We start from the raw sequence: 14,657 nt of genomic DNA, 5'->3' as shown, positions 1-14,657 counted from the left end.
AGGGATTACAAAATATTACAAAATTAAATATACATACAATATTTACAATTACTATTGGTTAGAAAGAATTAGAAATCAAAATCAATGTAGTTTTTGCAGAATATAGATTTTCAATTTTTTCTTTAAATAAATTTCCTAACCTGTCATAAGTCAGTTTACTTTTAACAAAGGCACACGTTTCTTCTTTTGTATATTTTTTTTTTGTTTTTCTAACTAATCCACACTGCAAAGCCACTAGTAGAACGAAATTCCTCAAAACAGCAACACTGGCTGTTCTGTCAACGGTCTTCGCTCAGATTCCACACTTGGAACTCAACCACTTCAATATGAAAATTATTACCTTAGTGTTTTTTGTGTGTATAGGATAGCAGAGTGGTCTTTCGGGTCATCTCATCCATAATTTTATATTAAATTTTGCATTATTCTAGTTTAAATTATTATTCAATATTGGAGTTTTTATGCTGTGATCGTAAGTCTCCTTAACATGATTTAGCACGAAACTCATTTTCATATCTATCAAGAATTTGCCGTTACCGAGATATTATCTCTTTTGCTTATGTTTTACTGAAACGCGACGTTGTGTTGGTGGCATTATATAAAACTTTAACAACGAAATAACGAACGTCAAAAACGTTAAAAACACACTTTATAACATAGGAAAATTATATTGATTATCAAGTCCAAATGTGATGATGGTTTGAAGTAAAATTTGTTCCCGTTATTTCGATATCAAACGGTATTTGCTGTTTAATATCTGGGACTAAAAGTTTACATAAGGCTATACTTAATTTAAATTGCCCTATAAGAACCATTGTATTTTCTACTTAGCCTACTCCAATGACGTAGAATTTAATAAATATCATTTGAAATCGTGACATGACATAAGTAACCGGTCTGTTGCTATGTGGCATCGTCGCCTCCCCTTTCCTGACGCCACCACGATTTTGATTCGTTAATGAATCCCACTGTTAATGCTTTCTTCGAAAAGTCCATTGAAGTATTAATGGCTTAAGCACTTTATTAATCAAACATTAGTGCGAGCAAAAGAACATACAGGAGCGGAGCATTTAAATTTAAATGAATACGTTTAACGATTAGTATGTGATCACACCACAACGCCAAACTACTGACTACCGTATCAGGACTTCAGGAGATGTACTGGCACTGACAGTGTTGCCATGCAGCTTACTTTTACCTCTCCTAACATCGTATGGCTCATGAAAATTATCGTATTAACCGCGATACTTTGGTACATTAGTGTTAGAATTATGCGTAATGTTATCGCGCAATATGTGTTATCATTTTTTCAATTGAAGCTCCATAATGTTCAGAGAAAAATGTATCGGTAACTTTAAAACAGTTCATACTTGGACGTTTATTTCCACTGTGTCGTTGACTAAGGTATCTTGACGGTTAGTGCATGACCATTAAAAAAAAATTAGAAGCCCCAGGAGATATTTCTAGAACCTTGATGCCTCAGACATTTTTGTTATTTTATAAAGGGATTCCAGTTTTATCACTGGTGGGCTGTTATTTATTAACTGTCTTCTTGGGATAATGAAAACTGAGATAAATGAATAGGAAAGGGGCTGCTTTTTGCGAACTTGTAGAGAATCGTCTTCAAACGATTTCAGAACTAAATTTTTTCTCTCATTCAACAAGGAAATATTAATGTTATTATTACATAGTAGGCCGAACATTCAAGAGTTATTTAAAACATAACTCATTTTATCATCAATATAAACCTTCGTTTATACTCTATACACAAATTTTTTGCACGCTGGGTGTATATATATACTTTGTCGAATTCCTAATACAGTAATGACTTTTTATCTGCATATTAATTTTGATCATTATTTTCTCCTTTTAGTGAGTGAGATCTCTTCGTTCCTAATGAGAACCTTAATATTCTTTGGAAGCTCGAATTTCAAGCCTGTGGTCCTTTTGTGGACTTGCTCCATATGAATAGGGTTTATTCTCTGAATAATAATAATAATAATAATAATAATAATAATAATAATAATAATAATAATAATAAAATAATAATTTAATTTAATTTTTCAAACACTTTCTATGGTTTTGACAACAGTACACCAATTTTTTTACCATCGCTCTTCCCAAATCCTGAAATAATGTCTTTATTAATAGTATCACAAATCCACTATTGAATGTTAAGTGTTTTAAATCATAACATCTTTTCCATCAATACAAATCCATTTCGTTTCATTTTCACTGAAAGCAAATCCTCATAATTGACATACAGGTGAATTAAGACCTTTTTAATAGTATTTAGAAAATATGAATATTTAACTAAGAATTTAGACATTGTTTATTTGCTATATATTTTGAGGTCATTTATGAATAAAATCTGATAGTTCATGCTAAGAATGCTTATTTAGGTCGGAGGGACATATTGACATTTAAGTAAAAGATAATATTTAATTGGTTATATAATTCCAGATTATTTATACATAAGGTCTGATGGTCCATGACTTTTCATTTTCATTGCATTAAAGGAAAATACTTCATGTTAAAAATGCTCAAGTAATTTGCATGGTTATATTGACATTAACTGAAATTTTAACTACTGTTTTTATTTGTGCATAAATATACAAGTTATTTTATACATTAGGTCTAATGGTCAATGTTATTATTTTTAATTGAAATTCAATACTCCATGTTAAGATTGCTTATTTAGGTTTTAGGGATATATTGACATAACTAAAATATAGCCAACGTTGATTTCTGCCTATGTATTTAGGTCATCTATGCACAAAGTCTGAAGGTCAATGAGTTTTTTTTATATGTAATCAAAATGAAAAGCAATGAAAAAGAGTAATTAATAACAAGACAAAACATCTAAGCTGATTTTTCTCTGCTGACATTTGCACTAAACTTTCATTTCGAACGCGCGAGAATCCTAAAAATTCTGTTGCCCAATGTAGACGGGAATGAAAAACAGTTCACTTATAGTGCCTACTTACTGGGGATATCCCCCCGCCCACCCCTCCCCTTAAAAAAACACACGAAGGCTTAACCTTCCATTCCTGTCCTGAAATAAACGTCTATAATATATCGGGTGACGAACAGACCTGTCGTAACAGCAAATCATTCTCTAATGCCTGAGGTTTACGGAGAATTGACGGCCTTGCCAAAACACGCGATCGATCCCTCGTGTCGGTAAGTGGTCGAGGAGGCGACTCCAAAAGTGGCACAGGCGACAGAAGGCGAGAGAGAGAGAAGCGTGTGTGCTTTGAGTGAGTGTAATTTGCATTGGCAATGTTCTGTTCGTGTTTGCGTGAACTGTTCTTATTTCAGTCCTGGGCTGAGGAGAAGAAGAGAAGAAGAAGAATGGAAGGCCTTTGCTTTGATTGCTTTCTGTTGAAATCCTCTTGTTTTAGCTTATTTATTTATGTTTTCTTATCTATTTATTAAATTTGGTATTTATTCACTTTTCATCATCATTTATTAAATCTATTTACTTATTCATCAATTTATTAAAATTATTTATTTTTTTATTTATTTTTTGTTCATCAAGTTATTAAATTTATGTTTATTTTTAGTCATGTTCATGGAAGTTGACTGTTTATTTGCCTATTTATTCATCGTGTTTTTAAATTATCTAATTAGCTATTAACTTACTTAATATTTATTCATCAATTTCTTGAATGCATTTATTTATTTATTTATCTATTAGATTATCTGTTTATCTATTTATCTATTTATATACTTATTCATTAGTATATCTATTTGTTTATTTATCATTTTATTACTTGTAAATCGAGAGAGAGTAACCAAGCAAACTGACCTCTCCTGACACGAAGGCTCCACTGTCGAGAGAAAAAAAGTCAGTCTCAATTTTTCGTCTCCCGTTAAAAAAAAAAAAAAATAATAATAAGATCAAATAATCGAACCTTATTTCAGCAAAGATCTCCAAACAAGACACGAATACAATATATTGACTCTATTATAATAATAAACATGGCTATTCTGACCCTCCAGCCACACGAAACATGTTAGAGGGAAATGTTATTTTTGGTAAAATCATTCAAGAAATTTAACCCCAAAAACAGCCAGGAAAAATATTCCAATTTAACCCAATCCTCTCTCTCTCTCTCTCTTTCTCTCTCTCTCTCTCTCTCTCTCTCTGTCTCTCTCTCTCTCTCTCTCTCTCTCTCTCTCTCTCTCTCTCTCTTTCCACACTTCATTATCTAGCTGCTTTGCACATTGCAATATTTCAGTTAATTTGTGACACTGCATTTTTGTTTATGCGGACAAAGTTGTTTCCTTGCTGTGATTCTCTCTCTCTCTCTCTCTCTCTCTCTCTCTCTCTCTCTCATAATAACTGATGAAAATGATCAAAATCCTATATATATATATATATATATATTCCAAGAAATGTTAATTTTGACACATATTTTGAGACCGCCCAATGAATCTTTCTCTTCTCTAATTCGTTAGTCTCTTCAGGGAAGAATTATTGATATATTAAACAAAAAGGAAACCAGTTCCAATGGTCAAAAAGGCTGGAAAAAGGCAGTAGCGTGATATCAGGACGTCAAATCTATTGAAGGATTCAGTGGACATTAAAGTGAACTGTGGAGCTATTTCTAGATGCGATATTGCCGTGTTGGTAGTTCAAGGCGCTAACGATATAAAGGAAGAAAAAAGTATGCAATAAATTTATTGTAATTATTATTCAATTTTAGCTACTCTGCCGCAACATAATTGCAAAAGGAAAGTCGCAATTTCGTGTCTGTAGTTTAGAAGACTTAGTTCAGTCGGAAGCATTGCATGACTACCCTATGACAGTTCAACTTATATTCTAATCATTTATCTATATTTTCATTTATCATTAGTTAACTTGTTTTTTTTTTCTTTTCTGATAACTGATTACTTCTTTCTGTTTTGTTCCCCATCAATAAGCCATAAAAGGCCACTAGAATCCACTTGATAAATCCAGTATTTGCATCTAAACCCAAATTGATCTCGAAATCTAACCAGCTGCAATTATTAAGTAACTTCAAAAAATATTATTGAAACTAATTAAGAGTAGAACTATAACATCTGGTACACAATTTCGTCTAAATTCGAAAATAAATTGAAAAGCAACAGACTCAGAGATGGACAGACAAATTAACGCTAATTATCGAACACAAAACACTTGTCATCTTGAGTTGTTTACATCAGAGCTGAAGAATGTTGAACTGATTTCTGGATGAGATTTTAGCATCGAGGGTCGGTCTCTGTCTCAGTAGACTTATAGTTGCCAATAATTCTATTAAAACTTTAATATCGGTTCTAGTTTTGTCCAAGACAAAGAAAAAAACGCTTCAGTCGTGTTGTATAATTAGCATATCTCTCTCTCTCTCTCTCTCTCTCTCTCTCTCTCGTGCATTCATGGCGCCCACGAAAGACAGACGCTTTTCCAAAACAAACAAGACCACTCAAGTGGACTAGAAATTTGACGCGACGCAGATGCTGATGAGAGAATGACAAAGCTTCTCCACCAAGTCCTGGAAAACTACCGCTTCCAACATTTGATTTTTTAGCGCTGTCATATCCTTTTTTATCTGGTCCGCTGGTATAGTGGTTAGTGTCGTGGTATGCCACTCAGATGTGGCGGGTTCGTGTCTCCCCCCAGGCCGATGAAAAATTACTGGTTTTGTAAAATGATCAGTTACTGACGCAGTGTTGGGGGTCTTTAGCGGTGGGAGGTTGAAACCAACTTTCTTTGGAAGCTTCATTTTCAAGTCATTGGCCCCTTTTAATCTTTTATTAGAAGATATTACATTTCATTTACATAAGTAGTATGTTACAAAATATTAAGAAATTATATACCTGCAATATTTACAAATTACTATGGATTTTTTTTTTAACTAATTGTTTGTTAATAGCCGCCTATCAAAACAAAAGGTATCTGTTTCCTCTTTAATTTAGACGATTCTGAAGTGAGTTCTGTGGATCCTTCAATTTTTTCCAGCTAATTGAAGAATTCTTCCTTAGAATTACCAAACCATTTATACAATATACAGATATACAGCCTGTCCACTTTCTTGCCTCCAAATGTCGACTGATGATATTTCTCACCCATTTTTTTTATTTGTCTCTCTCTCTCTCTCTCTCTCTCTCTCTCTCTCTCTCATCTCTCTCTTCTCTCTCTACTCTCTCTCTCTCTCTCTCTCTCTCATTACGAATGGCCGAAATCGTAAGCTATAAGTAATAATATAATTGCAATGACAAATCTTGGTGTGACAACATCGAACTTGATAGTTTGACAACATGTCCACTTCATAATCTGACAACATGAAACATTTTGGTGTGACAACATAGGCCTTGATAGTATGACAACATAACACTTCGTGGTGTGACGACATCAGCCTTCAAATGTGACAACATATGGTATGACAACATAAAACCTTTTGGCGTAAAACATCGGCCTCGATAGTGTGGCAAATGACAAACGTGTCTGACAACATGAGCCTCTTGGTGACGACAACAGCCTTGATAGTATGATAAACATAACACTTAGTGGTCTGTCATAAGATTTCTTTACATGGCAACATTGCATTCACGTGTGAGAACATGGGCCTTGATAGATAGAGCGACAACATGACACTTCTTGGTTCCATTGACGTCAAGACTCGATTTCATGAACTAGGAGCCTTCAACTCTCTCTCTCTCTCTCTCTCTCTCTCTCTCTCTCTCGTGGGAATTGAATCACTGGCAATAGACGGTGTCACCTCAGATCTTCTGCAATGATGTTGAGGGCATTTTGTGTCAAGTCAGTCGACTGGACTCCATTTCAAACAGATTTTCTCCTCTGTTTTTCTAAAACCAATAGAAAATAGACAACTAAATATGAGAGAGAGAGAGAGAGAGAGAGAGAGAGAGAGAGAGAGAGAGAGTTTGTTGAACTTGAGAATATGATATTATGAAAGGCAAAGAGAGGAGATCTGAGTCTCACTTCTGTTTAGTATTTGATGGAGGTTATATATTTACCTGGGATTGCCACGTCCTTTGATCTAAATTCTCAGAAATTTTGTGCAGTTTAGTGTAATTATACATCTTTTTCTTTGTTTTTTATTTTATTTATTTCTTTTTTCTTTTGTTCCAAACACCTTTGATCCATTTTCCAATAATTCCTTTTTGGGGTCTTTTCCTAATAATAATAATAATAATAATAATAATAATAATAATAATAATAATAATAATAATAATAATAATTTAAGACCCAGAAAGTAAGCAAAAATAACATCACCGAAAACTTTCTAAAAGAAAGACTTAGAGAAAAGTGTAATAGCGTCAGGTCCTCTTTCGGGGTGAAGGAGATGAGACGGAATCAGGAGGCTGCAAAGGAGGGCAGATGTTTTTCGGGGATGCTATTTCAGTCCTTTTAACCTTTTATTAGAGAGAGAAAGGGGAGTTTTTTTTCACGTCAATTACACCAAGAAATTGAATTCCTACTGTTCAAACGAAAGAAGAATCTGAAACTCCGGAGATTCTCCGAAGAGAGAGACCAGTCATCCTCCTGTAGACGATCCGTTTCTCTAACACAATCACTGATTTCATATGTGATTCAGTTTCGCCTTTGATAGAAGAGTTCGAATTTATTAGAAAACCTTAGTCATTTGTGCAGATGATTTTTCTAAAACTCAAAAAAAGGGACAGATTTTTTGTCTTATTGAAGTATTGGGTATACGTTCATCAAATTAATTAAATCATTCGAATTTTCCATGTTTAACTTAACATATTTGTGGTCTAATTTTTCCCTGACTGACTCAGGGAAATTCTGCCTCCATATGTAATTAATTTTCCTTTCATATTAACCTATGACCTGACCTGGCTGCATCTTTAGGAGTTTCTCTCATGTCGTTCCCACCTTCGCCCTGTTTGGAGATCGAACGCTGGTCTCTGTAGTTGTGAGTAGAACACTTTATACCCTTAACACTATTGATACCAGAGAGAGAGAGAGAGAGAGAGAGAGAGAGAGTAGAGAGAGAGATTGTTTGACAGCCGTGAAGGAAGTTATAAATCACCGTTTACATATGTTACGACCTCTGTTAGAGGTAGGAATTACTCTATTCCATGGTTCAAATGTTTACTGAGAGAGAGAGAGAGAGAGAGAGAGAGAGAGAGAGAGAGAGAGAGAGAGAGAGAGAGGTGGGGGGGGGGGGGGGGGGGGGGGGAATCCAGTCTCGAAATAGAAAGGATCTTAGAATCTTGCAATACAGTACAAAGGAAACACCTTTCTAACTTACCTTTGAAGACGAGATCTAAGCAGTCAAGCTCATTTGTATTCAGCCAAAAAAAAAAAAAAAAAAAAAAAAAAAAAAAAAAAAAAAAAAAAAAAAAAAAAAAAAAAAAACACATTGATTTCTGGGGACATCAAAGCAAGAAGCGAGTTCCTGACGAGGGAGGAATTCCTAACGAAGCTTGCTAAAGGAAAGAATTCCCTCAGATATGAAATTGCGACGCCAGATAAGATGGCGTTGATTTCCTGGTCATGTCGACTTCAGTAGAATATTAATAATATCTCCTTCCTTCTTTCCTTCGGTCATCCATCCACAGAAGGTGATATTTGAATCGAGTCTTGTTTTATTCGAAGTCACTTTCATTCATTCATTCATTAGTGTTCAAGAATCGTTGGATTTTTCACATTTTACTTTCAACTGTTACGATTCTCAGGGAGTATGAGGGATTGTTAATAGCCTACTGTTCGTTTAAATATAATGTATAAGTTCTTATTTCAGTGCGTTAGTATAATAGTGTAATCTCTCTCTTTCTCTCTCTCTCTCTCTCTCTCTCCCCCCCATTTGTAATTACACAGGAAGAGGGGAAGTTTGCTAACTAAGTATTCCCCGTAGAAACCGTTATAATTGAAAGTAGAACCATTTCACTGTAATTAGCTTCGAGATTATTTATAGAGGCGACATTTCATCTGCACTAATTAGGACTCTGGAATGAGGCTTTTGGTTACAACTCACCTGTGCCCAGCCCACAACCCCCACTCCCCCTCAACACGAGTTCTCAAGATTGTTTCAAATGTAAAATGGCTTCTGCCTTCAGTGATGAGGGTGTGGTCGTGTTTGTGTAGTCTGTGTTGGGTGTTAACATAAATTTGTAGGGAGTCAAAAGGAATTTTTACATGCTAATTAGACAATACTTCAACGATGCATTTATTAAGTAGGAAGTCAGTGTTTAGATGGAAATTTTATGTAATATATATGTAATATATATATATATATATATATATATATATAAATATATATATATATATATATATATATATATATATATTATGTATAGTATATATATATATTATATACAGTGTTTTTTTTACATATGCATCATAAATAAAAGAACCATATGTAATATTAAATCCACTGCCCCCCCCTTGGGAATACCATTTACCCAAATGGAATTGTAATTTATTTATGCACTAAACTACACTCCATTTCTAAGTTATTCCCAACGTAAAGCGATTTCAATATTAAATCAAAATTTTTGCTCCTTTCGCAAATTTAACCATATCATTATCTAGTCATATACATTTATAGGAAAACTCAGATATCCTTCAAAACCGAGATACTATATACATCAGCTCAAGACTCATGATTTTGGATAGCTGAAATGTCGTCATGTCTTTTCCAGTCTTCCAGTTTTCCAGTTCAGCTGGAAATCAGATCTTCAGCTGCAAGTCTCGCTAAGTCTGAGAGCCGATATGGCTCCTATAAATGATTTAGGGAGAAGAAGAAGCTGATTTGGAAAAGTTACGAGGAACGCGTCTGAAGTCTCTCTCTCTCTCTCTCTCTCTCTCTCTCTCTTCTCTGTCATCTTTTTAACTCTTTCTCTCTCTCTCTCATTTGTTTACTCCTTGAGGCCGGAGGCTCCCTGCCCCCACTAATTCGATGAACCTACTGACAGTCTTCCTAAAACGTCAACACTGGAAGCATTTTCAGACTCAGGAGGAAATGTGAGGCTTTCTTAGTTAATTTTTTGGTCAGCAGTTTTTTTCATCTAATACTCTGGTGAACAATTACCATTTGATAACAGTCATTTTTATATGCGTTTGAGCATGTGGTACGGAAGTTTCAAGTGACACAAACAACAACGTCTAAGCTTTTCTCGAAATTAAATGATGTAACATAATTCTGATTCCCAAAAAATCTTTAATGAACTCTTCAGAATCCCCATAAGTTTACGAACGCGAACATTATTCAACAAAAACTAAAAAAAAACTACTAATAGTATGAGACCATTAAACAAGACAGGAACTCTCAGGAAACGGAATTCGTGTGTATTGGCTTAATTGGCAACCTTATCGATGTCTTGCTGTCTGGGCAAATGCCCACCTGTATCGCCAATGAGGCCATTTCATTCCCCATATAAGGCTTACTTAGTCATCTGGCAATCAAACTGAATCGCGAATGGAAACCCTTCATCCCCGACCCTCGACGAACAACAATGATTTCCTATCCATTGCAGTAGACTTAGAAGAGAACAATTTAGAGAAGACGTCTTGAAATGACAGTAGGCAATTAAGGGATGTGGGGGTCGTTAGGTCCTGTCTAATCCGAGGAGGGTGGGGGCTTATTGGTGGAGGGGAAGGAGGGGTATCCCTTTATAATTGTTCTATAAAAGAGGATCCCTTTAAAGATTATGTGGCTGATTCCATCCTGTTTCCTCCTCGCTCATAGTTGTTGTGCCCGATTCCTGTTGGTTTTTCTGCTTAATGAAATCTGGTTGATTCTCTGACCTTTAGAAAGACACTTACTACCTACTATAAGCAGTTTATGATGTATCGCATTAAAAATTTTCATACTATGGTGTAAGTTTACTTAAAGACTACTTCTGGGGCTGACAGTTACGCTTTTTTTGGGATTGAACTCTGCCCTCTTGTTGACAAAACAAGGTCTGGAACCATACTATAATATTTACATATATATATATATATATATATATCTATATATATTATATATATAATATATATATATATATATATATATACAAAGAGAGAGAGAGAGAGAGAGAGAGGACTGTCCACGTTTACCAATACCCCACCAAACTTCCGACATCCTTTTATTAGTGACCCCCTAATATATTCGCAGAGGCCGAAAAGGACCAACAGACATGGTCCTTATTGTATCCGAGCCGAAGAAGTGTGTTTTATTGGTCTTTTTATAAATAGCTTTTCATTTTGTATTGAGTTACGAGCGCGAAACAATGTTTTATTAAAAAGAATGACTTCAATCACTAACTCTTGACTTCATGGAACAACTCTAGAAAGGATAAGGATGGCTGATGCCTCTCCTGAGATAACGGCGCTGATGTGAGTTCAGATGATTTGGTAGAAATCAATTTAATGAAAGATCTGTTTAGGAATTTTTTTTTTTCGCTTTATGTAATACATCAAAACGTCATTTAGGTGATGAGAAAAATGTCTTGTTACCATTATCATCATCATTAGTAACAGAATTTTGGTGGTTGTAGCATCATGGAAAAAGAGTGAATATAAAAACAAATACTTCATGGGCACAATCAATAAACAGGCAAAGATATGAGAAAGCAAAAACTGGAAGAAAGATCGATATAGCTTACATAACTTCCTCCTAAAGGTCGAGCCCCGTGAGGGAGGAAGAGATGGTACAGGAATAATTCTGTTCGTGGAACATCTCCCACGAAACCATTCGTTTTTAAGTACATTGAACAAGTAACTCATCTTTACTGTTCAGAAAAAAAGTAAAGAATCAGGTGAACTATACAATTTAAAGCGGAAGTGGAAGATATTTTTATAGAAGATATACTCACCTTATAGTCATTGAAGAATACTTAATTCTCTATTCGTTTGAAAATATGTTGTTCAAATTACCGATTTTATCTCTTGGTTCAAACATGATAAAACAGTATGTACAGGATTTGGATACACATGACGTTTTGACACAGTAAAATAGAAGTTCTAGAGTTTCAAAAAAACATACTTACTTAATTTTGTGATAAGGAAGGAAATCCTTAAGTTTTGAGGAATTATATCCTACCAGACCTTCAAACGTCCTACAGGAACAATCCTGCATTTTGAAACTTAAGAGGAACTCCCTCCTACAGCATTTTAATAAGCGCTAACAAAGCAACAATACTGAATCCAAACATATTGTGTCAAATATATTTTCTATATGAACTGTACTGTTTTGGTATAAACGGCGTTTCTTTCACGTTCAGGCAAGGCAAACAGATTCTGAATACAAACAAATTGTCAATATAATACTTCAACGTGAACGGTATTGTTTTTCAGCACAAACGAATTCGTTTCACCAGACAAGGGGAAGCAATCGGCATGACGGCCACAAACAGAAAGACTGACTAACAACAAAAACCACTATAAATATAGGTTTATTGTCGGTGATGGCAGCTTCTAACAAAAGGCAGTGTTGGCAGACAGTCCCATTAGAGGGGGGTAGTGATCATCCACGGGCAGATTTCGTGGCAAAATCTACCCACAACGAATTTCTGTATTGCAGACACGAAAGGAAAACTCCGCGCTTCTTCACTTCATTATCAAAAAGACGAAACTGTTTTTTCTCCCTAGAGAATAAATGAGACAACGAAAAATCAGAACTGGATCTCCTGCGGCGGTCTCTCTCTCGGCCACCAGTCAGAAGGATGATGGCAGGTCATTTGAATATCGAATCTGGAAGACTAAGCGACGTTTACTGAGCCTCCTCCTCAGGTGCTTCCAAAGAAGGCCTCTATCATAGAATAGATTTTAAAAGGAAGTGAAGACTAGAGGGAAATAAATCTTCACGGAATAGAACATTTGCAGAAAGGAGTCTTGTCGAAGTTAGTGAGAGTTAGGGCCAAAAAATAACCTTGTGGTTTTCTATAGACAGCGATAAAGAAGTTTGTTTACTTAGATGCCATGCTGGGATTAGACACCATTACAGATTTGAATGTAACTCTAGAGCTCACAATTGTCCAATATTAGTTTAATATAGAGAGATGTTTCACCTAATTGAACATCATAAATTTATTAAGAGTATGCAGTTCCTTTTTTCAAGGGAATCAGACTGGAATACTCGGAATGAGACAGAACGTTTGGAGTCCTGTATTTGTTATTGCCACTGGATGCTGACTAGGTGGATTTAATATTATTCAACAAATGATGGGTGGAAATTAAAACAGGACATGACTAGATTTTTATAGGTCCTTCTGTTCTCCTGTTTTGTATGATTATTGACAATTACTTTATTATATTCTGTCCCTCTAATTCTACTCTGTGCTGGCATATCATCAGTCCTTCTTTTTTCGCTTTTTAGACCATTAATTTCTTTCTTTCTTAGTATAATTACCATATTATATATATGTCACACTTTTCCAATTACCAGTCTTCTATAAAAACACATTTTCACAGGTGATACCATTCACTTTTACTCGGGAATTCTGTAACTGTCAGTTGAGCCATTCATTTGTTTTTTTATTTTACTTCTCCAGTAAACATCACCCAGTGCGACCACCCCCCTTTTCTCGGCCTCCAGGCCCAGTCTGAAGTAGATTCAGAACTTAACCAGAAACATTGTTCCACCTTATTAATTAATTAATTAATTAATTTATTTATTTATTTATTTACTTCGTCAGGAACTTTATATAAAGTGACTAAATAAAACAAGACTTGGTTTGAAGGAACGCAGAAAGATATTCCACAGAAGTCACACGAACAAAGAATCAAATCTTATCTGGCGTCGCAATAATCCATTTCTGAGGGAATTATCTCCCTTTGCTCTCCGCTCCAGACTTCGTTAGGCGATTCCTTCCTCGTCAGGAACTCGCTTCTTGCTTTGATGTCCCCTATAATCCAATATTATTTGTTTTCTACTGAATATAGATTAGCCTGGCTAAAGGTTAGCTAGTCATCGAGGATAATAATAATATAAAGATTTTTTCGGAATACTGCGTGTCAGGTTTCTTAGATCTTTCGTATTTCGAGATAGGATTTTTCTTGTATCTCTCTCTCTCTCTCTCTCTCTCCTCCCTCTCTCTCTCATCTCTCTCTCTGTTGATTAGAATAATTGCAGAAGCAAATTCTATCTTGTATAAGAATCAACACAGGCGAGAATGGAACAGCTTTATCTAGAAGGTCATAATATCCTCGAACTCTCTATGAACAGTAACTATTTCCTATCTGTGCAGTAGACACAACAATCTATAGACGGGCGTCCTTTAAATGACAGGCAATTAACGGATATGGAGGTCGTTAGGTATCGTCTGAGCCCCGGGGGTTGGGGGAAGGGTATACTTTTTTTAAAATAGGTTTGGAAGGATATGTGGCTGATTTCATCCGGTTTCCTTCCTCTCATTTGTTGTGTACGGATTCCTGGTGTTTTTCTGCTTAATTAAATCAGCTTTCGATTGATCGCTTGACCTTTGAATAGACACACTATGTACTGTGTATACCACAGGGCAGCTGCTTAGAGATTTTGAACTGTTTTGGTGCATGTGGCAATGCGTTCCAGTGAGGCCTGGGAGCATTCCTTGGTGCTCATTCAGAGGTCCTCACGAGTCTTTACCCAGAACTTGATGTAATGAAAATTTATCTGCAAAAGATCTTCCTCAGAGCGCGCGACTGAAATGACCCTTAGATCACGTGACACATGAAAATAATA

The sequence above is a fragment of the Macrobrachium nipponense genome, chromosome 34 (assembly GCF_015104395.2).
Source record: "Macrobrachium nipponense isolate FS-2020 chromosome 34, ASM1510439v2, whole genome shotgun sequence".
Classification (NCBI taxonomy): Eukaryota; Metazoa; Arthropoda; class Malacostraca; order Decapoda; family Palaemonidae; genus Macrobrachium; species Macrobrachium nipponense.
Note: the sequence above shows the minus strand (reverse complement) of the source record.